The sequence below is a fragment of the Podarcis cretensis genome (assembly GCF_951804945.1).
Source record: "Podarcis cretensis genome assembly, chromosome: 4".
NCBI lineage: Eukaryota > Metazoa > Chordata > Lepidosauria > Squamata > Lacertidae > Podarcis > Podarcis cretensis.
In genome coordinates, this window is record NC_137173.1 from 18,926,982 (window position 1) to 18,952,730 (window position 25,749).

The 25,749-nt window shown below is 44.9% G+C and overlaps 1 protein-coding gene across 3 annotated transcripts in view; it reads left to right on the top strand.

The window, feature by feature from the left end:
* Window positions 1–637: 637 nt before the first annotated feature.
* Window positions 638–25,749, top strand: part of CNTN5 (contactin 5) — a 685,915-nt gene continuing 660,803 nt past the window's right edge. For all 3 annotated transcript variants that reach the window (XM_079973413.1, XM_079973412.1, XM_079973415.1), the window contains exon 1: window positions 638–1,190. The gene's annotated coding sequence lies outside the window, so the exon portion shown is untranslated. The remainder of the gene's footprint in view (window positions 1,191–25,749) is intronic.

The following is a 25,749-nucleotide window of genomic DNA, read 5'->3' on the forward strand; positions in this document are numbered from 1 at the left end:
CAAAAATATCAGTTAAATGATGAGCATATAATCGGCAAATTACACAAATTTCAGTTCAAAATTCAGACTCAGCGGCTGGAATCCCATTCACACCAAGTTTTGATGAAGCCCCATTGAGTCCAGCGGGATTTGTTTCCAAGTAAACACCCATGGGCTGCAAAGTTGCAATCCGGTGTGCATTTACTCAGAAGTCAACCACACTGAAACGGATTTATGGGGGACTCTGCTGCCGGAAGGCTGAAGCCCGCTCCGTGTACCCTTATCCATGAAGAATCCCCATTGAATTCAGTGGGCTCTGAATCAGAGTAGTCATCCCTGGAAGTGGGCTGCAAAAAAATGGCTTCGACCCTGTGTGTACTTACTTGGGAGCAAACCCCCATCGAACTCAATGGGGTTTGCTTTTGCGTAGGTGTGGATGGGTGCATCAGCTGGATTCAATTCAGCACTTTTTTTTTTATACGTGGTGTGTGCGCGCGTTTGTGCGTTTTAACTGGCCTCCCGGCAGCAAAGGGTGCTTTAAGCCTGGGGACATACTAAACGAACCTTTTCGCCAAGATGCAGCGAGGCGCTCTGTGTGTGCGAGACACAGGCGCGCGCTCTCTCTCTCTCGCACGCGCATACACACAAATACACTCATCGCAGACCGAGAGGAAGGCAAAGAGGCGCGCACAGCCACTCAGAGGCGGCGAGCGAGAGGGACCCGGGAAGGCATTGGCGGAGAAATCGCAGTCGGGAGAGCATCACCAACCAGAGGTGGTCTTTCCACCTATTTCCCAATATCATCCAAATCTGAAAAAAGGCGAGAAAAGAGCACAGGAGAGGCGGCGAGGAGAAAGAGAGAGGAAGCGAGCGAGCGGGAGATCAACGCTGCCAGGCTATCTAGATCGCCGAGCCCTCAAAGTGCTGGGGAAATCACTCGGCTTGTGGAGAAGGGATGCTATGATTTTTTTTTTTATTATTTTTTACCTGGGTTTCGCAGCCGTGAAATCTCCAGATCTGATCCTCGCCTCTCTCTCGTTTTCTCTTTTTGAGGGGGAGGAAATGAAAGAATAAAGATCTTTCGAAGAAACTCCTGGCACCAAAGACCTTAAGGGACTGAGAAGACCAGCTCTGGCCAAAAGAGGCTGGACATCCCCAAACTGAAGAGCAGGCGAAAGGAGAGAGGCAGAAGAGGCAGTGTGAGAACTGGGGTAAGTGTCAACCTCTCTCTCTCCCTCCCTCCTCTCCACATCCATCCATCGCTTCGTGATTTCTCTCTGGCTGTAGTAGTTTATGAATGGCCTCTGGGCTGATTTTGGACTGTTCTGAAGGGGAGGGGTTTTTTTTCGTGGGTTCGCGTCTTGCTGTCACTCCACTTCCTCTTGCCCATTCTTAAGCTAATGGGTCGGTTTTGCCCATCGGGTGGTATTGGCTGAGAAGAAGGATTTGCTTCTTTTTGGACAAAGTTCAGGCTGGAAGGAGAGCGGCTGGCTGTCTGGCTGGCATTGCAGCTGAAATATTCCCAGGACTGAACGGTGAAAAGAGAGGCAGCAGGAGAATGTGAGGAAAGGGCTCCTTTTGCTGACTGCAATTTGCTGCCTTACAAAACAAGGAGGCATGTCTAAAGTTCCCGGGCTTTGGAGATTTCCTGGCACCGAGGTTGGAAAAAAAAACCCCACAGATAAAATGCATCAGAAAGCCAAACGTTTCAGTGGCTCTGGCAGGAAGCAATGTGTGCCACTGCGACTTGTGTAGAAGTTCAGGATGGGGTTTGGCTTGGGAATAAGGCAGTCTCCTCCTGAGTCAGTGAAGAAGAGGGTTAAAAGGTGATCCGAAAAAGATCGACATTTTTTTTGGGGGGAAGGGCAGAGTTAGGCAAAGCTGGAATTATCTAAAAATGCAGAGATTCTATTCTGCGAGGCAGTGGCTAAGAGGATGAGCGTGGACTGTTCACAGTTTTTTTATGGTGTTACAGCTAAATATAGTAAGTCTCACCCTTATCTGTGGAGGAATCAACATGGGCTTGTTTTGGCCAGTTCTGTCTATTCAAATCATAATCCGCTTCTTCTCCTTGAGCATAGAACTTGTGCAGTTGCCGACATCATCTATATTATATTTTAAAATGACACATAATGTGTGATTGTCACTTCAAAGTTTTCTCACTTGGGTAAACTTCCTGAAATTTTACACTGTGATGAATGACAGCATGCAAGTAATTTTCTTTTTGTCTCTCATTCCCCTTCTCTCTCACACATATGCAATATTATCTACAAAAGAGATCTTAAGACCCTACAAGAAAACTTTAAAGCAAACTGAAATCTCTCCAACACACTTTCCCTTAACAACCTTAACTAACAAAGCGCATGGATCTGTTTTGTATTTTTTGAGATGGAGATTATTATTATTTTAATAAAAAGAAATCAGGATAAGTAATTGAATGGTATTTGAGTATCATTTTGGAATTTCAAGAGAAATCTGGAATTATTTCAGTCAAGGTGCATCACTGCCAGCTGATGAAAGTACATCTGGAATGTTTGTAAGGGGAAAAGCCGTTAGGAAGTGATTTTAAATTGGGAAATGGTTGATAGAGAATTGAGTGGAAAATAGCCGTCAGAAACAGAGAAGTAGGATCCCAACACATGCTCATACTCAACAATGCAATGTCTTGGAGATGCTTTTTATATTAAAAAAATTACTTGGGGGTTCATTACATGTATATGCATGTAACATGTAGTTTGCCCAGATGTCCTGTGAACATTAGTGGAATGAGAAATATTTAGCCTCTTTTATACATGTATTAGTGGAATTTTTTGGGGGTTCTTGCTTCAGAGTCATGCTCATTGTTATTCCTTAAGAGTTTCTCTCTAGGTTTATTGTTCACCTGTGAGAGGCTGAACAAACTTCTGAAGATGTGCGGGAGTTGAACTCACATATTTTAAAACAGCGGAAGTTCAAAATGTGTAGGAAATATGATTGATATGTGAACAAAGAATGTTCCAAAGCGGGGGAGAGGAATCAAATTCTCGAACATCCAGGCTCCATCTACCAAATTCAATTGAGCTATGTGGTTGGGTAAGCACCATCATAAAAGTTATGATAGTTAAGAGCATAGGGATTGGAGGTCTTGCCAGAACTGGGGGGGCGGGCGAGAAATCCTCCAAAACCCAAAAATCGAAGAACAGGAAATATCTGCTAATTGCCTCAATACGTGCAACTCTTGTACCCATACAATTAATGCTTCTGGAGCATGGGCTACAAGTGGCAATGACTGCTCGGGAGTATTAATATATTGTGATGCTTACAGGGTGAATGTCTTTGGACTTGCAAATTGTTTCATCCAGATGTGAGTGAATCCACAGCGCTGAATCCATTTGCTTATTTCTATAGCTGCATCAGTGTTGCATGGTGAGGGTCATCTAAGGTGGGGAAAGGTTCCTGCCCCAAGCAACTAGCAGTCTGTGACTTCACAGTGGAGGAAGGGGATCGAAGGGCAGGGAGGCAGAGGAGAGACAAGAGCAATAAAGGATGAATACGAGCACATGCTGCTAGATGGACCATTTCGGCTGGGTGGTGTATCATTTGGGATTAGATGACTTCCATGCCCCTTCAATATGTGAGTATATTATATATCAGGTCTGGGTAGCCAACATCTTGAAAGGCAGTCCTTACTTTCTGTACCCACTGAAGTCAAGAGCAGAAGCACAAGGGAGGATACGGAGAGGTTGAGCAGAACATCTGAGTGGCAGATTGGGGAGACCTGGTGTGGTTCAGTAACCAACGGACCTAAAGACTCGAGTTGTCTTTCAACCCCTGTTTATTGTCCTTAAGTGGACATTTGTCTCTCCACTACACCCTTTATAAAGCCCAGCAGCTTCTGTGGTCCAACAGAGATGGCGTTCGAAACCCAAACTCATTTCCTGTTTAGCTGTGAAGTATTTCTTCACGCAATGCAGAAATGAAATTATGGAATTTGCTGCTCCTTCGTGAGCCACTACCATAGACAACTCTAAAAGGGGATTAGACAAATTCATGGAGGAGAAGTCTCTCAATGGCTTTTAGTCAGAATTACTGTACTTCCTCCAGAATCAGAGGCAACATGCCTCTGAAAACCAGTCACTGGGGTTAAGCGGCAGAAGGCTGTTGCCCTCATGCCTTACTTTTGGGTTTTCTAGAGGTATTTGGCTGGTTCCTGTGGCAGCCATCCCAGCCAATCTCTATGGACCTTTGCTCTGAGTCAGCAAAGGTTTCCTCATGCTTTTGTTAATGTCCGTATCAATGCGGCAGCTTCAAATATGCATTTATTAGGTTTCTGTATTGCCCTTCCTCACGATGGAGTCCATCTGAAGAATTATCGGTGTACGAGAAACATCTGTGTATGAAAAACATGAAAACCGCATGTAGATCCTAACGGGGGACAATTGCACACATGTCTGGTTCATTGCATGTACTTGGATTTTGCTACATGCAGTAATTTGGTACATGCAAGGAGCCACATGCACTGCAGTCACCAGATATGCAATTTCCTGGAGACTTGGTTTCAGGGTTTCCATTTAGGAAATCCACAAAGTGCTTATAGCTAGCACCCCTTTCTTATTTTACAGGGCCAGAGTGAGGATTAAATAGCATGTAAACATCTTTTAACTTGTCCTGAAACTTTATGTAGTGTCGTGCACAAATGGCCTCTCAAGATCCCCCACCATATTTTTGTGGAATAAAAATCGGGCTGGGTGTGTGTGGAGAGAAAGTTATCATCTTTTTCCTCCGAGAGGAAGAGGAATTTTCTGTCAGTTTCTCAGGGGTGTGGCTTACTGGTGGTGGTGGTAGTAGCATGACTCGCCGCCTTCAGTTTTTTAAAATTTCTGTTTTCCTGCCCCTGCAAGTTTCAGCTACCTTGGCAGTTTGGCTGCCATTTTGTTTCAACTGCAGCACCCTGAATCTAACATCCAACAGTGCAAATGGTATTGTGGGAATAATAATAATAATAATAATAATAATAATAATAATAATAATTTTCTTATTTGTACCCCACCCATCTGAATGGGTTGCCCCAGCCACTCTGGACGGCTTCCAACAAATATAATTTTTTAATGTTTAAAACATTAAAAACTTCCCTATACAGGGACAATGCAATGGCATGGTAATCACACAAACCACATTGGAATAGCAAAACAACACAGTGATTTTTAAACAGTGGTCCATCACTTCTAGTTATCTTTCCAGTTATGAAGTCTTAAAGGTAGGTAAATATGCAAAAGGAGTAATTCTTTAATAAACAAAACAAAAAAATGAACCATGGCTGAGATAATATTTTAAAGTACAATACCTCTAGAAATCTGAACATCACAGATAAGATATTTTGGGGGTGTAGACAAAGATGTTCATTTGTGATTGATGTTCATATGGATTATTTCCAGAGCGAATGTTGTCAACCAAAATGAAATAAAATGCTGGAGAATATTGACAGAAAATTCTACAAAGTGGCTCTCATTTTTTTCTAGGGAAGAAAAATATCAGAAACTTTCTTTAAAAAAGCAGGGGTGGGGGGTTCTGATGAATTTATGTTAGGAACATGGCAGAAAAGAAATCTGCATGGAAGATAATAAAAAATCAACCTTTGTGTTACTTTTCAAATTGGTGATTTAAATGGCGGACTTCTTAAAAAGAAAAAAAAAATGCCATGGAAATGCTAAGTAATAGTTAAAAAAGAGAGAGTGCCCTACCATTTGAAAGGGAGATAAGAAGGTTTTCACTAGAAAAGATAGCCTAACCTTTAAGAAAAGATCAAGGCACTCTCTGAGGATAGCTCAGATAAACATGATGCAGCTGTTAGGGTAATAGAAGCACTCATACAAAGTAGCAGGAACGAGTCGGCTGAGTAACATGAAGCACGCGGGATTTTGTCCGCACCCTAAAAGCAAGGTCAGGGCTCGTAGTTTGCTGGAGTCCACTGAATTAGTTGCTGACATAGGGAGCCTATTGGGGAATCGGCGGGTTTGATTTATGTGGTTTACAGAAAGAAAGAAAGAAAAAATCGCCCCGTTTGGTACTCCAAGAAAACTATTGATTCTGCAAAGGAAAGGTTGATTGCATTGGAACAGATTCAGGAGAGATCCAGGGACCAGCGGGGGTCAGCAAAGGGTAAAGAGTTCTGTGTAGAGATAAAAGCACACCTTTCTGTGTTGAAGCAGTCTAAAGATGCTGCCCTTTCGTTTAGTTTCCATGAACTAAAACCATCTTGTCAAGGGGCTATTTTGTTAAGGAGATAAAATGGAAACTTAGCCGCTGAAATTTGCTTGTTTGTGTGTGTGTGTGTGTGTGTGTGTCTTCAAGATGTTTCACTGACAAACCGAAAACAAACAAAAAAAGGCATAAAGTCTTACTGTTTGCAAACATGCCATGCAAACAGGTGCATTAGTCGGGAAGCTGAGATTAGCTGCAGCGCCCTGTCATCTTGAGCCCCCCCCAGTGCAAACCTGAATCTACTGCTAGCACATAATGTATGAAATGGTCCCTATTTAACTGGTATATTCCTAAAGACTTACAGCAAAGTTCTATGCATGTTTGCTCCAAGTCTCATTGAATTTCATGGGCTCTCCTTCTAAATAGATGCATTGCACACACACTTGCTGATTTTACTTAAACACAGCAATTACACTTGCAATTTATTTATTTGGAAGTAAGTCCCGTGAAACTTTGGGTAAACATACACAGGACTTGGCTGTAACCTTATTTCATTCATTTCTGTGAGACTTACTTCTGAGTAATCGTGCATGGAATGAGGCTGCAAGGCTGCCTTCTTGAGCATGCTTACTTGGGAGTAAGTCTGGGACATACATGCAAGTCACTGATTTCTGAGTAAGCATGCATATTATTAGATTGCAAATTAGTCTTTTTCACAGTTAATGTAAATCACTTATGGCCCTAATGTAGGCAGAGAAATGGATGATTTGCTAAGAAATCAAGGTGGTTGAGGTATCAAGCTTGCCTTGTATTTACTCAGAATTCTGGCTTTGTCAGTTTCCCTCAAATCCAAAATAACTCAAATCATACAAATTTACAGGTGAGAGCCAAACTTCATTACCCATCCAGCAAAAGAGTGAGAGAGAAAGAAAAGGAGGAAAAAAATGACCACATTTTAGGGGAAGTGCAAAATACGAAAATCTCTTTTGCTGCAGATGTGACCCTTTGACCTGGCACTCCCCAGTCAGAGCTTCTCAAGGCCAATACAGAAATGCCCCACATGTCCCCCCAAAACAGTGGGGCATATCTAAATGTTGCCCGCATTCCATTTCCCCAAGACATATGTATCCCTCTGAATCATAACTGTGATGACCGACTTGTTATTTCCGACTGATGTTTTTTGTGCGTGTGCTAAAATAGTTCCTTGCTTCCAGCTTCCGAGAGCTTTTTCCATTCCTCCAAACGCACCGTATAATTTCCCACTGTTCCTTTGCACCCTCCATATGTTCAGGCAAACAGCTTGCATGTTACGTTTTCTGTCAGTTTCTGAAAAAGCCTAGATAACTCATGCCACTTCTTAGAGTTTAATAATACAAACAACCCTTTGAAAGCTGCCAGGGTGGGAGCGGCTTGCATTTTTAATTCCTGCGTCTCTCGCAGTGTCCAGTTGGTTGCTGCTAGCTTTGTACGACTGCAGGGATTCTGGACATATGGCTATTCTTCTTCCGTGAATACTTTCTCGAGCACTTTAGCAGGCTGATGTTATAAAAAGGGAAAGAAAGCATATTCTTGCAGCTTCTCCTTTATGGTAGGGAAGGGGGTTGATTGGAAGCCACAGGGGTCCCCGTATAATTTTATTCTCTGAGCATTTGGAATCGATAACTGTATGTTGGAGGCTGTTCCATTTTCAAATTACATCCTTAACACCCAATGACATGCATTTGTATTTTATGTAATATTGGTTATGGCAAGGGGAATATTTAAGCTGGAGTGCTTTCATTGAACATGCCCCTGTTCTTCTCTCATAAGCATTACTCACAATCTGTGTGCGCAAGTGTGACCAAGTTGTGTAGATTTAAACTCTGTTGCGGTTCAGAAAAATCTAATCAAATTATGAATAGCTCAGGGTACTGAACTGGGGAGGGTGCAAAACAAAGAATGGAAGATGTAAACTGTGGGGGAAAACTGGAGATAGTGGGCCAGCAGTAATGCATGGAGGCACTGGGCAGTCACAAAGCAAAGATGGGGATCTAGTCACCACCAATGCAGTGATTCCTTGATGTTGCCACTGCCTTGCCTTGACACATCTCTGTCCGACTGAGCACAATACTGCCACCGCTGGGATAGCATCAGCCCCGCACCCCACTGCTGTATTGGGCGCTCATAGAATGGTGGCGCTGTGGGTTAAAGCCTCAGCGCCTAGGGCTTGCCGATCGAAAGGTCGGCGGTTCGAATCCCTGCGGCGGGGTGCGCTCCCGCTGCTCGGTCCCAGCGCCTGCCAACCTAGCAGTTCGAAAGCACCTCCGGGTGCAAGTAGATAAATAGGGACCGCTTACCAGCGGGAAGGTAAACGGCGTTTCCGTGTGCGGCTCTGGCTCTGGCTCTGGCCAGAGCAGCGATGTCACGCTGGCCACGTGACCCGGAAGTGTCTCCGGACAGCGCTGGCCCCCGGCCTCTTAAGTGAGATGGGCGCACAACCCCAGAGTCTGTCAAGACTGGCCCGTACGGGCAGGGGTACCTTTACCTTTACCTTTAGAATCATAGAATTTTAGAGCTGGAAGGGGACCCTGAGGATCATCTAGTCCAACCCCCTGCAATGCAGGTACATGCAGTTGCCCCATATGGGGATCAAACCTGCAACCATGGCGTTATCAGCACCGCACTCTAACCGACTGAACTATCCATTCATTTGACAGTCGATCCTACTGCTTTCATAAGCTTTTATTTACAAGGGAAGTGTGTTCGAGAATTGGGATATTTCCTATTGAAGTCAGTGATGGGAGCAATAATCTAATACAGGCATAGGCAACCTCAGCCCTCCAGATGTTTTGGGACTACAACTCCCATGATCCCTAGCTAACAGGACCAGTGGTCAGGGATGATGGGAACTGTAGTCCCAAAACATCTGGAGGACCGAGGTTGCCTATGCCTGATCTAATATTAAATAATCTGTTACAGTGATACTTCTGGTTAAGAACTTAATTCGTTCTGGAGATCTGTTCTTAACCTGAAACTGTTCTTAACCTGAGGCATCACTTTAGCTAATGGGGCCTCCTGCTGCCACTGCGCCGCTGGAGCACGATTTCTGTTCTCATCCTGAAGCAAAGTTCTTAACCCAAGGTGCTATTTCTGGGTTAGTGGAGTCTGTAACCTGAAGCGTCTGTAACCTGAAGCATTTGTAACCTGAGGTACCACTGTACTTGACTCAAATATTCAAGTGGTGGAACTGAGACCTGTCCCACATCACTGGTAAGGAAGACTATACCCGGTGCTTTTTTCTTCTTCTTCTAAAAAAATGTTTAGGGGTACTCTCATTTTGACTAAAAAACCCCCACATTTTATAGTTCAAATTGGGAAAAATAAATACAGTAAATGGACAAAAATACAAAGATTCACAAAATGTTTAGGGGTATGCATATCCCTGTGTCCCCCCTCCCCCAGGAAAAAAGCACTGACTATACCACATCATAATGCAAGTGTGTGTTACCAGCCCTCCATAGGTATACATGCCCCTTCTTCCATTCAGCCCACCGTGTACCATGCCTAAGGTTATAGGCGGTCTTTTGGCCACTCACACAGGGATGAACAAGCAGAGATTACTGTACATCCAGTGGGGAAAGGAAATGGGCCCTGCACTCCTTTGGTTCCTAGGTGGGTGTTCTAGGGGCTATCGGAAGAACTAGATTTCCCTCTCTGAGGGCAGAGATGGAGAGAGACTTAAGTTGAACGCCAGTTGTTAGAAACTGCAGGAGGGGAGAGGTCTTGTTTGCAGGCTTCCTGTGGTCATCAGGTTGGCCACTGTGAGAGAGCAATGCTGGATGAGATGGGCCATTTGTCTAAACCAGCAGGGCTTTTTAGATGTTTTTATGTTGGATTCCCCCTCACTGCACCACGGAAAGTCAAGCAACGTTTGTCCCTCCGATCTCAGAGCTCTGAAATCTATACGGTCAAAAAGCAGCAAGGACTGAACTGAAGGATCCATTGTCTTCCCAGTTCCCTGGAGCATTGGGAACAATGGGGAGGAAACAGCAGCAGCGGCAACACAACTTTTGCAGGCACACTCATCCCTTTGAGAACCACAAAAATGGATGTTAAGAAAAATAAAAGACCTGCTTGATATTAGAGTACAGTGGTACCTCGGGTTAAGTACGGTACTTAATTTGTTCCGGAGGTCCGTTCTTAACCTGAAACTGTTCTTAACCTGAAGACCACTTTAGCTAATGGGGCCTCCTGCTGCTGCTGCTGCGCCGCCGGAACACAATTTCTGTTCTCAACCTGAAGCAAAGTTCTTAACCTGAAGTACTATTTCTGGGTTAGCGGAGTCTGTAACCTGAAGTGTATGTAACCTGAAGCGTATGTAACCTGAGGTACTACGGTACAGGCAAAAAGGGTTATGAGCCTTTTCTCTCTGTTTATTATTCCAAAACTTTTTTTTAAAAAAATGTTCACTCTTTTTCCAAATCCATGAAATCTTCCTTGTGAAATCCTCCCGAGTGATCTCATTTAATGTTGTCTTGTAAATCATTTAATATATCATTTTTGGAATTAATGTGAGTCTTCTGCCCCCCCCCCATCTTGCATAAAGTAAGCTCACTGCAACAATAACGTAGAATAATAATTTCTCTTTATTCTTTGGGAGAATCGTTCAGCTAGCTGAAGAAGGCTACACCTGGGTCTAACCGTACTCTGTGTTCAAAAATCAGTTTGGACATTCTGTACGATTTCCTGCCAGTAGCTCCTCATAGTTGTATTGATGTACTGTTCTCCTCCGTCCCCACTTCTCCCTCCCCAAGCAATTCTTTAATTATTGATACATCCAATGGATGCTTTATATATATTGGATTCTATAAATATAGTGGAATTTGTGTCATATTGTTCAAAATAAAATTGAGTAAGGGGGAAACTAGAAAATGAGAAAGGAATGAACTTCCTCCATCAATTTCTAACCCCCCTCCCATTCACTTCTACCTGGCTTCCCCCACCCTGCCCTCACTTCTACCTGGTCAGTGAGAGCTCAGCATATGGGAATCTGGTTGGCCGCTGTGAGAACAGGGTGCTGGACTACATGGGCTATTGGCCTGGTCAAGCCTATTGTTCTTTTGTTTACTTCTGTTCTGCCAAACCAGCTTCCATCCAGTTTGAAAACGTAAGTCATGGTTAAGCTGAGGTGTGTACATCTGAGACAGCTACTGCACATGCTCAGAGGACAGTGCATGAGAAGATGACAGCTTCCTTGAATATGAGTTTGGGTCAATGCGTATTGGGTAAGACATTTCCACCACCTCTCTGGTGTGTACAGCAACATTAAAAAGTGCTTAAAATGCAGTGGGGAAAACAGAAATCGGATGGAATTAGCCACTCAGCCAATCCCTCCCTGACTGTAACTTACACAGAACCTCATTGTGTGGCGAGTCCCCCCCCCCCAGTGGAAACAAAGCCACATGACACAATTATTTAAGGTTAATGGGCTAAATATGGCCACAACTTTATTGGTTACAGGTAATGTAATGGTTATAAGGGGTTACTTGTGCGTAAGTTGCCGTTACTTTTGGCTAGATTGCCTGGCTAACCATGCCTCGGCTGACAGCCCTCACTCCGTGGCTGTTCAGTCGCTTGCAGAATCCGTCAGTGGGCGTTTCTTGAACCTCTTCCAGCATAGAAGCTGTTTGATGCCAAGTCTCCGCCTACTCTCCCTGCACGGGACTCTTCTGCGCAAAGAAGGAGTGGGCAGAGGCGTGCCCATGCTCTCTCCACTGGTCTCGGGTGAAGAGTCTTGGAGACCCCTCTCCGAATCCTCCATCTCCCTCCCTTCTCTACTGGTGTTGCGTTGAATTCCTTCCCCCCTGCTGGTCCCCTCTCCTGCATCGCTTTAGAGCCTTGCCTCTACCTCTCGCTCCGATGTCAGTTCCCTGACAGGTAATGAGCGGTATTGGCTTAGGCATTGGTCCTAACCGACTATATCCAACTCCAGCCCGTCTGTTTGAAGTGCAGGAAGGGTTAATCACCAGTAGGGGGAGTCCTGCTGATGCACATCACTAGGAACTCCCCTGGGGTCACCGCTAGGGGGCGTGCCTTAGGCCCTCACCTCCCTAGGCTTCGGACAGGGCCACGCCCCCCCAGAATCCTTTATTGGACTACCCTTCAATATGCGGGGCAGGTGATGGCACTTCCTCCCCTCTTCCATCTACAAAACAATACCAATACCAATGCCGAACCGCCAATACCCAGAAAGTTGTGATGATTTGCTATGAGGTAGGCAAAAACCAAATGGCTGGTGCCAATTTGCCAAGTGGAAAAATTCCTACCAGGCCCCTCAACGGCGACCAACCGAGGTCCATAGCAAGGTCAAGGAACGAAAACCTTATAGGGCGGGAAACAGGAACAGCTGGTATGTGGGAAAAGAGGGAGATCCCCGGCCGTGCCTGTGTTTAAATCGGGCGGGCCGATTGGCTGGTCAGTGGGTGACACAGCTGGGGAGTCCCCCAATCGTGCGGGGGCTGGGCCATGACGCCCGCAATCTCACCTCCTCTGCAGGGAGGAAGTGGCTTTCCCTGCCCTTGCAGATCATCATATGATCCAGTTAGCAAACTCACCTTCTAACTTAGCTATTGCGTGGCTTAAATTCATCCAAACAGGTAAGGAATTAACATCGCTTCAATTTCTTTCCATCCATAGCAGCAGAGCAATGAGCTTCAGTTCCTATTGTTTCCTGGGTGAAATGGGTTGTTAGCATGAGCATTCCAAAAGGGGCATGTTACTAGTTAAAAGGAGGGGGGGAAAATGAAAAAATGAGATTCTTTTTCTTCTTCCCCCAAGTAAAATGATAAAACACATTGTTCTTCTTGCATGGATATCTGTTTCAGAGAAAGATATTTTTTCTTTTGTAGAGAAGAAAAAGAAAACCCTCTTAGATGTAAGCCCCAATCTGCCTTCCTTATTCAAGACACACCAAAGTGTGTCATTCTTGCCCTCATTCTTCTCTCTGTCCCACCCCTTCATCTGAATCCTTCATACTGTGGTGGCAAGGCAGATAAAAGCCGCCCCAATCACTGGAGAGACCCTTTGCTTCTGAACATTTGTGAGATCGCCCAATGCTCAGTAAAGTACTCCAACTTTCCTATTCTTATTGTGGATGTGATTGGGTGTGGATTTTTTTTTTTTTTTTTTTTTAAGGAATGCTCATAGAAATCTATTCATTTCTCTCTCTGTCTTCCTCACTGACCTCGGCACTGTGGGAAATTATTTTAACTGCTAGCATCCAGAATGCCCTTCATCCTCAATGCAATGATGCAATTTCATTCAGTGTTGTGAATCATATGCTCCTTGCCCTGCCGTTATATTCACCGCTTGCTTTCCGTGTTGCCGACATGGAGAAAAATGGTACAATGGTATCCCTGGATCCTCTGCTCTGACCCAGAAGAACTCCATGTTATTCTGCCTAGGGCCCATGTACCTATGGTACATCTTTGAAGGTGACTCGGAAACTACAACTAATTCAGAATGCGGCAGCTAGACTGGTGACTGGGGGCAGCCGCCGAGACCATATAACACCGGTCTTGAAAGACCTACATTGGCTCCCAGTACGCTTCCGAGCACAATTCAAAGAGTTGGTGCTGACCTTTAAAGCCCTAAACGGCCTCAACCCAGTATACCTGAAGGAGTGTCTCCACCCCCATCGTTCTGCCCAGATACTGAGGTCTAGTGCCGAGGGCTTTCTGGCGGTTCCCTCACTGTGAGAAGCCAAGTTACAGGGAACCAGACAGAGGGCCTTCTCGATAGTGGCACCCACCCTGTGGAACACCCTCCCACCAGATGTCAAAGAGAAAAACAACTACCAGACTTTTAGAAGACATCTGAAGGCAGCCCTCTTTAGGGAAGCTTTTAATGTTTAACAGACTACTGTATTTTAATACTTTGTTGGATGCTGCCCAGAGTGGTTGCTGGTTGTAAAGGGACCCCCAAAAATGGCTCCAAAACTGTAGGTCCACCACTGGCCCAACCAGAAGGCTCTGGGAAGCCCTTAAATTGAGCATGAGCCACAATAGCCCTCTCCCTTGGGACATCCACACTATTGTACCCTTATTTGGCCTGAACCAAATCTTCCTTTTAAACAAACACTTAAAATATTCAGCTTTCTGAGAAGTATTCGTTAGATTTATTCATTCTAATGAAAGGCAGGTCTCTTCCTTTTTCGATCAAACTTGCAATCCATCAAAACCTTTAGCTTGAAAAAACACAAACGAGTAGTCTTTCTCCTCCTGCTGTTATCTGTCCAGGTGGGAGTTTATGACATTTGCAGATTTGCACATCTGATGTGCTGGAAGCTCCTGAATCTCCAGCCTTATGTTTTACAAGGGACCTCGAAGATTCTAACTTGAATCTATCCAACACTCGCCTCAGATGCAGCAGTCTTGGCAATGGGTGAATGATGCTGCTGAGACGCTTTGATCAACTAGCAGTGTTTAACAGATGACCACACTGTGCGGGGAATCAGCGGTGGTGGGTTAGTGTCCCATCACACCCCACAGAAATGAATCTTCTGGCAGTCCCATGGCTGAGTCACACTAAACATGCTTACTCAGAACTAAGTACCATTCAGTTAAATTGGACTTACTCCTGAGAGCCAGTATGGTGTAGTGGTTAAGAGCAGTGGACTCGTAATCTGGTGAACCAGGTTCGCTTCCCTGCTCCTCCACATGCAGCTGCTGGGTGACCTTGGGCGAGTCACACATCTCTGAAGTCTCTTAGCCCCACTTACCTCACAGAGTGTTTGTTGTGGGGGAGGAAGGGAAAGGAGAATGTTAGCCACTTTGAGACTCCTTCGGGTAGTGATAAAGTGGGATATCAAATCCAAACTCTTCTTCGTCTCCTGGTGAAGCAGATCTAGGACTGCAGCTTTGAAGTGGATTGGAAAATGTGACTGTATTTTTATTTAGATTTTCCGTCATACAATTTAATTAAAAAAGTGAAATAGTACATAACTGAAAAGAAACATTAAATCATTATACATTAAATCATTATACAATATCCCAAAAGGAAAAAGAAAAAAACATAAACAAAATAAAATAAACCCACCACCCTGTTTAACTTCCCTTCACCGCTACTCGTCTACTCTAGAATCAATTTTACCCTTATCATTGCATTCTGATTGTTTTTATTTTCTCTATATACATACATATGTCATTGATAATTTATTGTTTTGATGCATTTACATTCTTAATCTAAGCATATTAGCATGTCCTTTTTAGAGCAAAATTTTGTCATATAATCATCAAAGCATTGCCATTTGTTTTTTAGTTTTTGATTTGACTGCTATCATACGGATGTTGTTAATTTAGCCAATTTGAAATATTCATTTAATTTGAGAATCCATTCCTCCTTGGTAGGTAGTTCTTTAGCTTTCCATTTAGATGCTATTACTATCCTGGCTGCGGTGGTCGCATATAAGAATCCCCCCCCCCCGATTTAGGTATTTCTTTTCCTAAAAGGTCCGGTAGGTAAGCCTCTGGTTTTTCCATTAATGGTTGTCATTCATCTGTCTCAGGAGACATTGGAGGACTGCATCTTTGGGGGTGAAGTCAAACTGCTGGGTGGTTGCCTGCTGTGGCTGGAGAGATTGATATGGGAGAGACATGTTTTGTTGCAGCTGGGGCAGATGAAGGTGTCTGGCTGTGCTGCTGCAGACGCACCATGGCGTTTCTTCTGTCTGTGCTCCTCCTGGTTGTCATTTCTCCTCCAGTCGCTGCTATGGATGCACAACTTGACTGACTGTCTCCACACACTGTGATTGTCTACAAGGGATTCCCACATGACGGGACTGATTCAAGAATGGCAAATGTTTAAAAATGAAGCAAAAATAAATGGTGTGAATATTTTATCACGGATCTACTACATTGTATGTTAATAGGACTCATCTGTACTGTTGTTTGATGTGGAGAGTACAGTGGTGCCTCGCAAGACGAAAAGAATCCGTTCCGCGAGTCTCTTCGTCTAGCGGTTTTTTCGTCTTGCGAAGCAAGCCCATTGACGGCTTAGCGGATTAGCGCTATCAGCGGTTTAGCGGCTTTTAGCGGCTTAGCGGCTTAGCGGATAAGCGGCTTAGCGGCTTAGAAAAAGGGGGGAAAGGGGGGTAAACCCACAGGAACTCGCAAGACATTTTCGTCTTGCGAAGCAAGCCCATAGGAAATTCGTTTTGCGAAGCACCTCCAAAATGGAAAACTCTTTCGTCTAGCGAGTTTTCCGTCTTGCGAGGCATTCGTCTTGCGGGGCACCACTGTACTTCCATTAATTGTCTTCATATTACATCGTCCTCCAAATTACTGTCCTTGGAGGCTTTTAAGCATAGTTTGGATGGCCATCTGTCATGGATGCTTTAGTTTAGATTCCTGCGTTTTGCAAGGGGTTGGACTAGATGACCCTTGGGGTCCCTTCCAAATCTATGATTCTATTATTTTATTTGTATACTGCCTTTCCTAAGTTAAAACCTTTCAAGGGATGGGTTTGGCCCTGGGACACCTAACTGCTGAGCCCTTGGGTACTAAATCTTGATGTTCAGAAGAGGGTGGGGAGTGCCAACTTTACAGCTTTCTATATACATTAAAAAAATCAAGTAACAAAACTACTGAGCCTGAACTACTGTCGAGGCTCTGATATTGACTGCCTTTGATATTAAAAGGGGCACTTTTTCAGACTTCAGAAATATAGCAAATAAGAGATGTGTTCGTGTGTGCGTAGGCAGAGGCAAGATTCACATGCAACATGGATCTTACATTTTATTTTGGTTGGTTCTCAATACTTTTCTCTCCCCCCCCCCTGCAAAATGAAAGAGGTGACTGTAACGGAAATGCAGAATCTTTTTGAGAAAAGAACGGCAGCAAACCCATGGTAAACTATGCAAATAAGTTAGACATGGAAGGAGCATATTGTAGATCTATGTTTGTGTTAGACAGCTGAAATACGTAGAATGTGTGTGGATAGGGATGAGGGAAATTCTTAGCAAACTTTTAAAGGTTTGATCCTGGCTATATTGCACAGTACAAAATGTGTGCATTCTAACAACATCTGGTGCAGTGCCTTTCTATCGTTAATAAGCAACACAGGTCAGATGAATCCCTTTTTACAGCAAAGGGATTTCTTGGCAAGCACAGCTATTGCATGGGCTCATTGAACTGCTTCCAATAATTGTCACTCAAAGTGTAAGCACCACAAGACACCCATAGGTATGGGTGCTCCTGAATATCAGAAGGCCCAAATAGTCCCCTTCCCCGTAGGACCCACAGCCCTGGGTGCAAATCTCCCCAGTCGCTGTTTACCACTACAGTGGTACCTTGGTTCCTAAATGGCTTAGTTGATGAACAAATCAGCTCCTGAACACCACAAACCCGTAAGTAAGTGTTCTGGTTTATGAACATTTTTCAGAAGCTGAACATCCCGTTTCAGCTGTCGGCATTATTTTTGGGGCCAATGGGCCAATCAGCCAATCAGAAGCTGCACCTTGGTTTTCAAACGTTTTGGAAAATTTTATTCTGTTTTTAGTCTGTTGGCAGCCGCTCAGACTGGCTGGGGAAACCCAGCTGGATGGGCGGGGTATTAAGAAGAAGCAGAATAAGAAAGAGGAGGAAGAGATATGGAAGTATAATCAGCCATCCCAACAGGCTAAAAAATAGCTTCTATCCGTGGGCTGTTAGGCTGTTGAACGGAAAATAACATAGCGCAATTGACTTGCATGGTGGTGTGTTGTTCGATAAGAGATTGAGTGTTGGGGGGGAGGGAGGCTCATTTAATTTCATTGTACACAGGTTGTACAATGACAGTAAAGGTAATAATAATAATAATAATAATAATAATAATAATAATAATAATAGAAAGTCAAATGGACTTCCAGAACGGATTGAGTTCGAGAACCAAGGTACCACTGAATTTAATAGGCAGTACTCAGTGTTGGCCCCAACCTCTTCTCTTTCCCCAAACATTCCCACCAAGTGACCAAACCGGTAACTTCTTCGATTCTGCACTGCAGTTTGGAGGAAGTGAAAACAATCCCTCTACAGGTCAAGCATAGATGGGAATAAAAAAATCCCACTCAGCCCCACTGTGATGGCCAGCTGGTCCCCCACTGCCCACTGGGAGGGTGGGCTGTGTGCTGGCTGAATATTGGAGAGGGGGTGATAAAGGTGGGGCGTCCTTTTATCCCTACCCTCTCTTCCCTGGTGGCCCCTCCAAGATGGAGACCAGGAAGTGGCTAATTGCCCTTCTTCCAGTCCCACTGAAAATACATGCCCTCATGGACCCTTTTAAAGGCTGGATGGAGAAGCAATAGTACTTACTGACACCACTGAAAATGTTTGCCTGAGCAGGCACAACAGCCCCAGCCCCCAAGGAACATGGGAAAGGAAATAAAGACTCTTGACAACGTTATGGAATTAAAATTAGGCCACAACTTTATTAAACTTCCACATGTAGGAAGTCCTTGCCTTAGGCCTTGGGGGTGTATCCCTCCCAGCCCCCCAGACGGGGGGAACTGGGGCACATCAGGGTAAATGGGATATGGGGGGTGCTCTGCGTGATGTAGGTTTAGGCAGGCAGCCAAGCCCATATCCCTGAACGCAGGGTAGTTCACTAACAACCTTCCAGCATATGGCCAGGGACACCCATTTATGTAACCCCTTTAAGAGGGGACCCTGGAATCACCTCCGTAAGGGGGTGAGTCACCACTTCACACAGGAAAGAAAAGACTAAAGGATTCCATCCGAGGCCATAACCGCCAAAGTTGTGACGAATTGCTACGGGGAAGAGAAAACCTGCCAATGCAGGAAAATTTATTCCCGGTCCTTCAACAGCAACCAGTCAAAGACCGTAGCAGCGCCCGCTAAACAGGAAGAAAAGGTTAACCTGTAAACAAGAAACATTAACAAAAGGAAGGTAAGGAGGGTGAATCTCCAGAGTCGTCTGCCTGGCTAATACCGCCCCCCCCTTTTTTATTATAGATTTTCTTGATTTACAAAAGTGTTTGCAATGTCTCTCTCTCGTATTCCCCCCCCCCATGTAACATTTTTACAAATCAGTTTCATTTGTTGAGACATTAGGAAGAAAAGGGGGAAAGAGGTGGAGAGGGGAGAGATGAGTGGGGTTGGGGTCGGGTGGCGATGTTTCTGTTTTAATTACTATATGTAGGGTTTGGTGTCAGTGTTGCTTGTGAAGGTTCTTTGCTGTTCGCTTGTGTTCCTTTGGTGGTGAGAGAGGTTGGGGTTGGCCTAGGGTGTGGTTAATTCATTTGTGCTCGGCTGTGGTGGTCTTACAGCATACAAATCAATATGGCTAACCTGATCCAAAACACCCAGCCACTCCTCCCCCTATTTATAATGGGTCTGGCCCCACTTTCCAGTAAACGAAACTTAAAGCTGAGGCTGGGCGTGAACCTCTGAATAATACACTGAGAAGCAGACCAGCCCCCTTCTACTAGCAAGTTCCCTGGGAACTGTAGCATCACACACGATCCAACAAAAGGCACCCACAATATAGTGTGAGTGCTCATTACGGAAGATATTTTTCTCTTTTGGCTAAGTCATAGTTTGGATGCCTGCCATAATTTTGAACAATGCGATATTTAGCTACAATGGTAGAGACTTCTGTTTTTCTTTCCGTAGTTCATTACATATCATAACTGATTGATTACCTCATCCACAGATTGTCTTGCTTTATCAGTCACTTGCTTTTTGGGTCATAATTGATGCCATGGTCCACTGTTTGTGACTTCACAATTTATCACCATGGAGGAAATTAGGTTGTCACCGACAATGGATTAAGACATTGTCGAATGAACCCAGTGGAGAGAGGGATGTTATTTACACAAACTACTTGGTACTCTGCATGCAGGTAAGTCAGGTAGCACACAGACAAATTATTAAAACGGATTGTGACCCAAGACATTTATTTCTAGGTTTATGATGCATATGCAAAACGTGTTTAGCAGGCATTGCCCATAGAAAGAATGAAATCTTCCATTTCTAGGAAGAATATTCAGAGCCAGCCCACATTTCAATTTTTTTGTGGAGTAGGATATGTGTTCTAGAAGAGACAGTTATCAGGACCTATGTGCCTCATTACTTCTGCCATACTAGGCTGTTATAGGAAGCTTCCTTATTCCAAGTTAGACCTTTGGCTCATCTGGGGAGCTCAGGATTAGAAACCTGGATAGCACGGGGTTGCTAGGCACACAGAAGATTCCAGCTGCATTCACCTGAACGCTCTCAGAAGCCCCATTCAGAACTTTGAACTAAACATGCAAAGGCCAATGTGAGCCCAGGAGATGTTGAAGGGGGGTTGACACTCATGCTCCTTACTTTTACATATCCTCCGACATTTCTCCAATGAAAATAGGGATGTCCTATTCCATTATTATTATTATTATTATTATTATTATTATTATTATTTATTATTTATTATTATTATTATTATTCCCCGCCCATCTGACTGGCTTTCCCCAGCCACTCTGGGCGGTTTCCAACATATATAAAAACACAATAAAACACAAAACATTAAAAACTTCCTTATTCAGGGCTGCCTTCAGATGTCTTCTAAATAATAATAATAATAATAATTTATTATTTATACCCCGCCCATCTGGCTGGGCCTCCCCAGCCACTCTGGGCGGCTTCCATAGAAAGCAAAAATACAATAAAATATCACACGTTAAAAACTTCCCTGAACAGGGCTGCCTTAAGATGTCTTCTGAATGTCACGTAGTTGTTAATCGCTTTGACATCTGCTGGAAGGGCGTTCCACAGGGCGGGCGCCACTACCGAGAAGGCCCTCTGCCTGGTTCCCTGTAGCTTTACTTCTCGCAGTGAGGGAACCGCCAGAAGGCCCTCGGCGCTAGACCTCAGCGTCCGGGCAGAACGATGGGGGTGGAGACGCTCCTTCAGGTATACTGGACCGAGGCCGTTTAGGGCTTTAAAGGTCAGCACCAACACTTTGAATTGTGCTCGGAAACGTACTGGGAGCCAATGTAGGTCTTTCAAGACCGGTGTTATATGGTCTCGGCGGCCGCTCCCAGTCACCAGTCTAGCTGCCGCATTCTGGATTAGTTGTAGTTTCCGAGTCACCTTCAAAGGTAGCCCCACGTAGAGTGCATTGCAGTAGTCCAAGCGGGAGATAACCAGAGCATGCACCACTCTGGCGAGACAGTCCACAGGCAGATAGGGTCTCAGCCTACGTACCAGATAGAGCTGGTAAACAGCTGCCCTGGACACAGATTTGATCTGTGCCTCCATGGACAGCTGTGAGTCCAAAATGACTCCCAGGCTGCGCACCTGGTCCTTCAGGGGCACAGTTACCCCATTCAGGACCAGGGAATTCTCCACACCTGCCCGCCTCCTGTCCCCCAAAAACAGCACTTCTGTCTTGTCAGGATTCAACCTCAATCTGTTAGCCGCCATCCATCCTCCAACCGCCTCCAGACACTCACACAGGACCTCCACCGCCTTCACTGGTTCTGATTTAAAGGAGAGGTAGAGCTGGGTATCATCCGCATACTGATGAACACCCAGCCCAAACCTCCTGATGATCTCTCCCAGCGGCTGCATGTAAATGTTGAAAAGCATGGGGGAGAGGACAGAACCCTGAGGCACCCCACAAGTGAGAGCCCAGGGGTCTGAACACTCATCCCCCACCACCACTTTCTGAACACGGCCCAGGAGGAAGGAGCGGAACCACTGTATGACAGTGCCCCTAGCTCCCAGCCCCTCAAGACGGTCCAGAAGGATGTTATGGTCGATAGTATCAAACGCCGCTGAGAGATCCAGCAGAACTAGGAAACAGCTCTCACCTTTGTCCCTAGCCCGCCGAAGATCATCAACCAGTGCGACCAAGGCAGTTTCAGTCCCATGATGAGGCCTGAATCCCGACTGGAAGGGATCCAAATGGTCCGCTTCTTCCAGGCGTGCCTGGAGTTGTTCGGCCACCGCTCGCTCAATCACCTTGCCCAAGAATGGAAGATTTGAAACTGGGCGATAGTTGGCCATCGTGGCCGCATCTAAAGATGGTTTTTTAAGAAGCGGTTTAATAACCGCCTCTTTCAGCGGGTCTGGGAAGGCTCCCTCACGGAGGGAAGCATTCACCACCCCACGAAGCCCATCGCCCAGTCCTTCCCGGCTAGCTTTTATAAGCCAGGATGGGCAAGGATCCAGGAGACAGGTGGTTGGCTTCACTCGTCCAAGCAGCCTGTCCACATCCTCGGAGGTAACAGATTGGAATTGATCCCACTTATCTCCTTGACTGACATAGCTCCATACACTCCAACATTTCTCCGATGAAAACAGGGGCTTCTCAAGGAAAAGGGGGGCATTCTGGGATCAATTCAGAAACTGGGACAACATCTGTAAATCTAGGACTGTCCCTGGAAAATAGGGACACTTGGAGGGTCTGCTTTTAGCTTTTCCAGACCTCCCCAAGATGGTTATCTTCTGTCTCCACAGCCAGAGGCACTCATGTTTCTGAATACCAGTTGCTGGAAGAGTGACCTTGTGCTCTAGTCTTGCTTGAGGGTTATCCACAGGCATCTGGGTGACCACTGTGATAACAGGATGCGGCACTGAGTGGGCCATTGTTCTGATCCAGCAGGCTCTTCTTACATTCTCATGTCTTCATAGGGCTTATGACCTCATGGTGTATAAGTGTTAAGCTTTAGTTTGCATTATGTACTGAAGCTATAAAATAAAAAGGGGAAGCATCTGCCTACCTTCTCTACAAGGAGCCCAACCTCACACAAAAGCACCAGGAGGGAATCTAGGTAGGTGGTAAGAATGCATCTGTCTCGCTGCCTCGTTTTTGTATGCATCACAATTTTCTCATTAATGCTTACTCTTGTCTAGATGCATGATATAATATGTCAGGGTGCTACGCCTCAGCAGCGAAAAGCAAGCAGATGGACAATTAATAAATGCTTGACAGGAATTTAAAAGCAAATCAAAACACAGGGCTGAGTCACACAGGCTGGCTGTGGCATGGGTGAAACATTCCCACAGCTTCTTCCCATGCCACTCTAGTCAGGTGGGTGGCTGCAAAAGAACTACCTGGGTGGGCCCATGACATTGCTCCTTCCCACTTGAACCATGTTCATCTGGGAGGAGGACTCAAAAGGAAACTACACTTGGTGATAAACACACTTTTAAAAAGAAGCAGTTTGCTCAATCTTGGTGCTTCTATTTTGAAGCAAAAGCTGCAGTATGGAGCAGATCTAGTGAGGACTGGTTTCTGGAGAAGGGCTTGGGAAATGTCCCGAGGGCCAGATAGAGAGGAATGTAGGGCCACATTCTGTCCCCAGGCCCAAAGGGGGGTGGGGAAGTGCAGCTATTGGGAATATAGTGTCTTAATCTCTTTTCCTAGGCTAAACACACCCAATTTCTTCAGATCTACGACGTAGCCTTGAGATCCTTTACCTGCTGTACTTTGCAATATTATTCTCTCACAGCTGTTTGTCCTCCTTGAACTGTGGCACACTGAGCTCAGTTCAACACTCTGTGTGAAGCCTTATCAGATGTGTGCGTCTCATCTGAGTTGAAAAGAAGGTGAGGGAGAAGGAACAGGCAAAGATATCCATGTGGTTCCAGCCAGAGCTGGATATCACAGCGTTCCAAAGTATTAAGGGAACGAATGCCAATCAACACAACAACAAACGTTTGTTTGCTTATTATGATAATTTATAATCTGCCCTTCGTTCAAGGTCCCAGGGTGGAAATACATCAATGTTTAAAACCAAAGATTTAAAATTAATGCAAAATAACAAGGCACATCAAAGAAACTGGCAAAAAATTCACAGTAAATATTAGAAAGCAGGAGTGGGCAACATGCTCTCTTTAACCCATGATCACACTCATGCTTTAATAAACCAACCCTTAAACTCTGGTAGTCTATTATGCATGGGTTTTTCACTACAAAACAAAGGATGTAAGCACTGAAGATCTTCTGGCTGGGGGCTCTGGGCTCAGCGGAAGTCCAGCTATTCCAGTGGAACACCACATATGAACATATGAGTCCTTATGGATCAGGTCAAAGGCCCATCTAGTCCAGCGTCCTCTTCTCACAGTGACCAACCAGATGCCTGTGGGAAGCCCCCACATTACTGAGTGCAACAATGCTCTCCTCACTTTCTCAGCAATTGGTATTCAGATACATATTGCCTCTGACAGCAGAATTAGAGCATACCTGTTATGGACTGGTTGGACACAGAAGAATGGTGGGAGGAATCAGCTGAGGAGCCACCAAGGGAAGAAGTTTCAGAGCCCAGGGACTGGTAGTGGGACAATGATGAGCAGTCAGAGGGAAGAAGACATAAGAGGGCTTAATGAGCTGAGAGAGTCAGTGACAGAAGTCCAGAGTCAGAGGCAAAAGCTGAAGCAGGCTAGGGGGAAGAGGGCAGCCAAGAGGCCAAGATGAATCAGGATGGTGAAGAGTCATGGGTGTCTCCCAGAACCAGAAGAGAACTTAAATGGGTGGAACAGCTTCAGGCTGTACACAGACACAGTCTCCGATTGCTTGGAAAAAACTATGGAGAGGAGGGGACTTAGATGGCCCCAGGGAGGTGAGGACTTTTAGTTTCGGCAACTGATTCATGGGGCCAGACCATGAGCTGCTGTACTCATTAGGCCTGACACTCAACCAAGTCTGTGAAGATCGTGTTTTTGCTAATAAAGACTTGATTCCAACTTTGAACAGTGTGACTTACTGCTGGCTCACCATTTGACAATACCCATTTGGCAGCACAAATAAAATATGTCAGCAGAACACCCCAGATACGCCAGACGAATGGTTGAAATGGTTTGGAATTTTGGGTGTGGAATGGGAAGCACAAGGGAGGAGCACAATCTCAGCCCTTCTTCTGTTGATGGCACAAATTTACACTAGCCCCAGACCTAGCACAATAAATTTCTTCCCACTGACTTCTAAGAGTTGTGGTGGCTTTTCTAATAGTGTAGTGACAACATAATTTCAGTACAGTGGTACCTCGGGTTACATATGCTTCAGGTTACAGACTCCGCTAACCCAGAAATAGTGCTTCAGGTTAAGAACTTTGCTTCAGGATGAGAACAGAAATTGTACTCCGGTGGCGTGGCAGCAGCAGGAGGCCCCATAAGCTAAAGTGGTGCTTCAGGTTAAGAACAGTTTCAGGTTAAGAACGGACCTCCGGAACGGATTAAGTACTTAACCCAAGGTACCACTGTACTAGCATAATGTGAGCATAGGATTCCTTTGTCCAGTTGCAATCCTCTAACTGAAAGTAAATACCATTCAACTCAGCATGGCTTACTCACATGTGCACACTGTCCAAGTTGTTCATTGTAAAGTTACCTGGATTCCTTTTGGAGGAAGGGTGGCATGTAGAATTGTGAATAAAAATAAAATAAATCTCATACTGTGCTTTAAATATGGTCTGTCTGATTATAAATTATCTTTCAGAATTTCTGAACCATTTCCCAAGCCAATCTTTATCTTCTTTTATAGTGACTAGTGACTTCTTATATTATTTACTGTTTGTATTATGAATAACTTGAATGGAATTGTTTGTATTCTGTTTTGTTGTTCTGTCTGTTC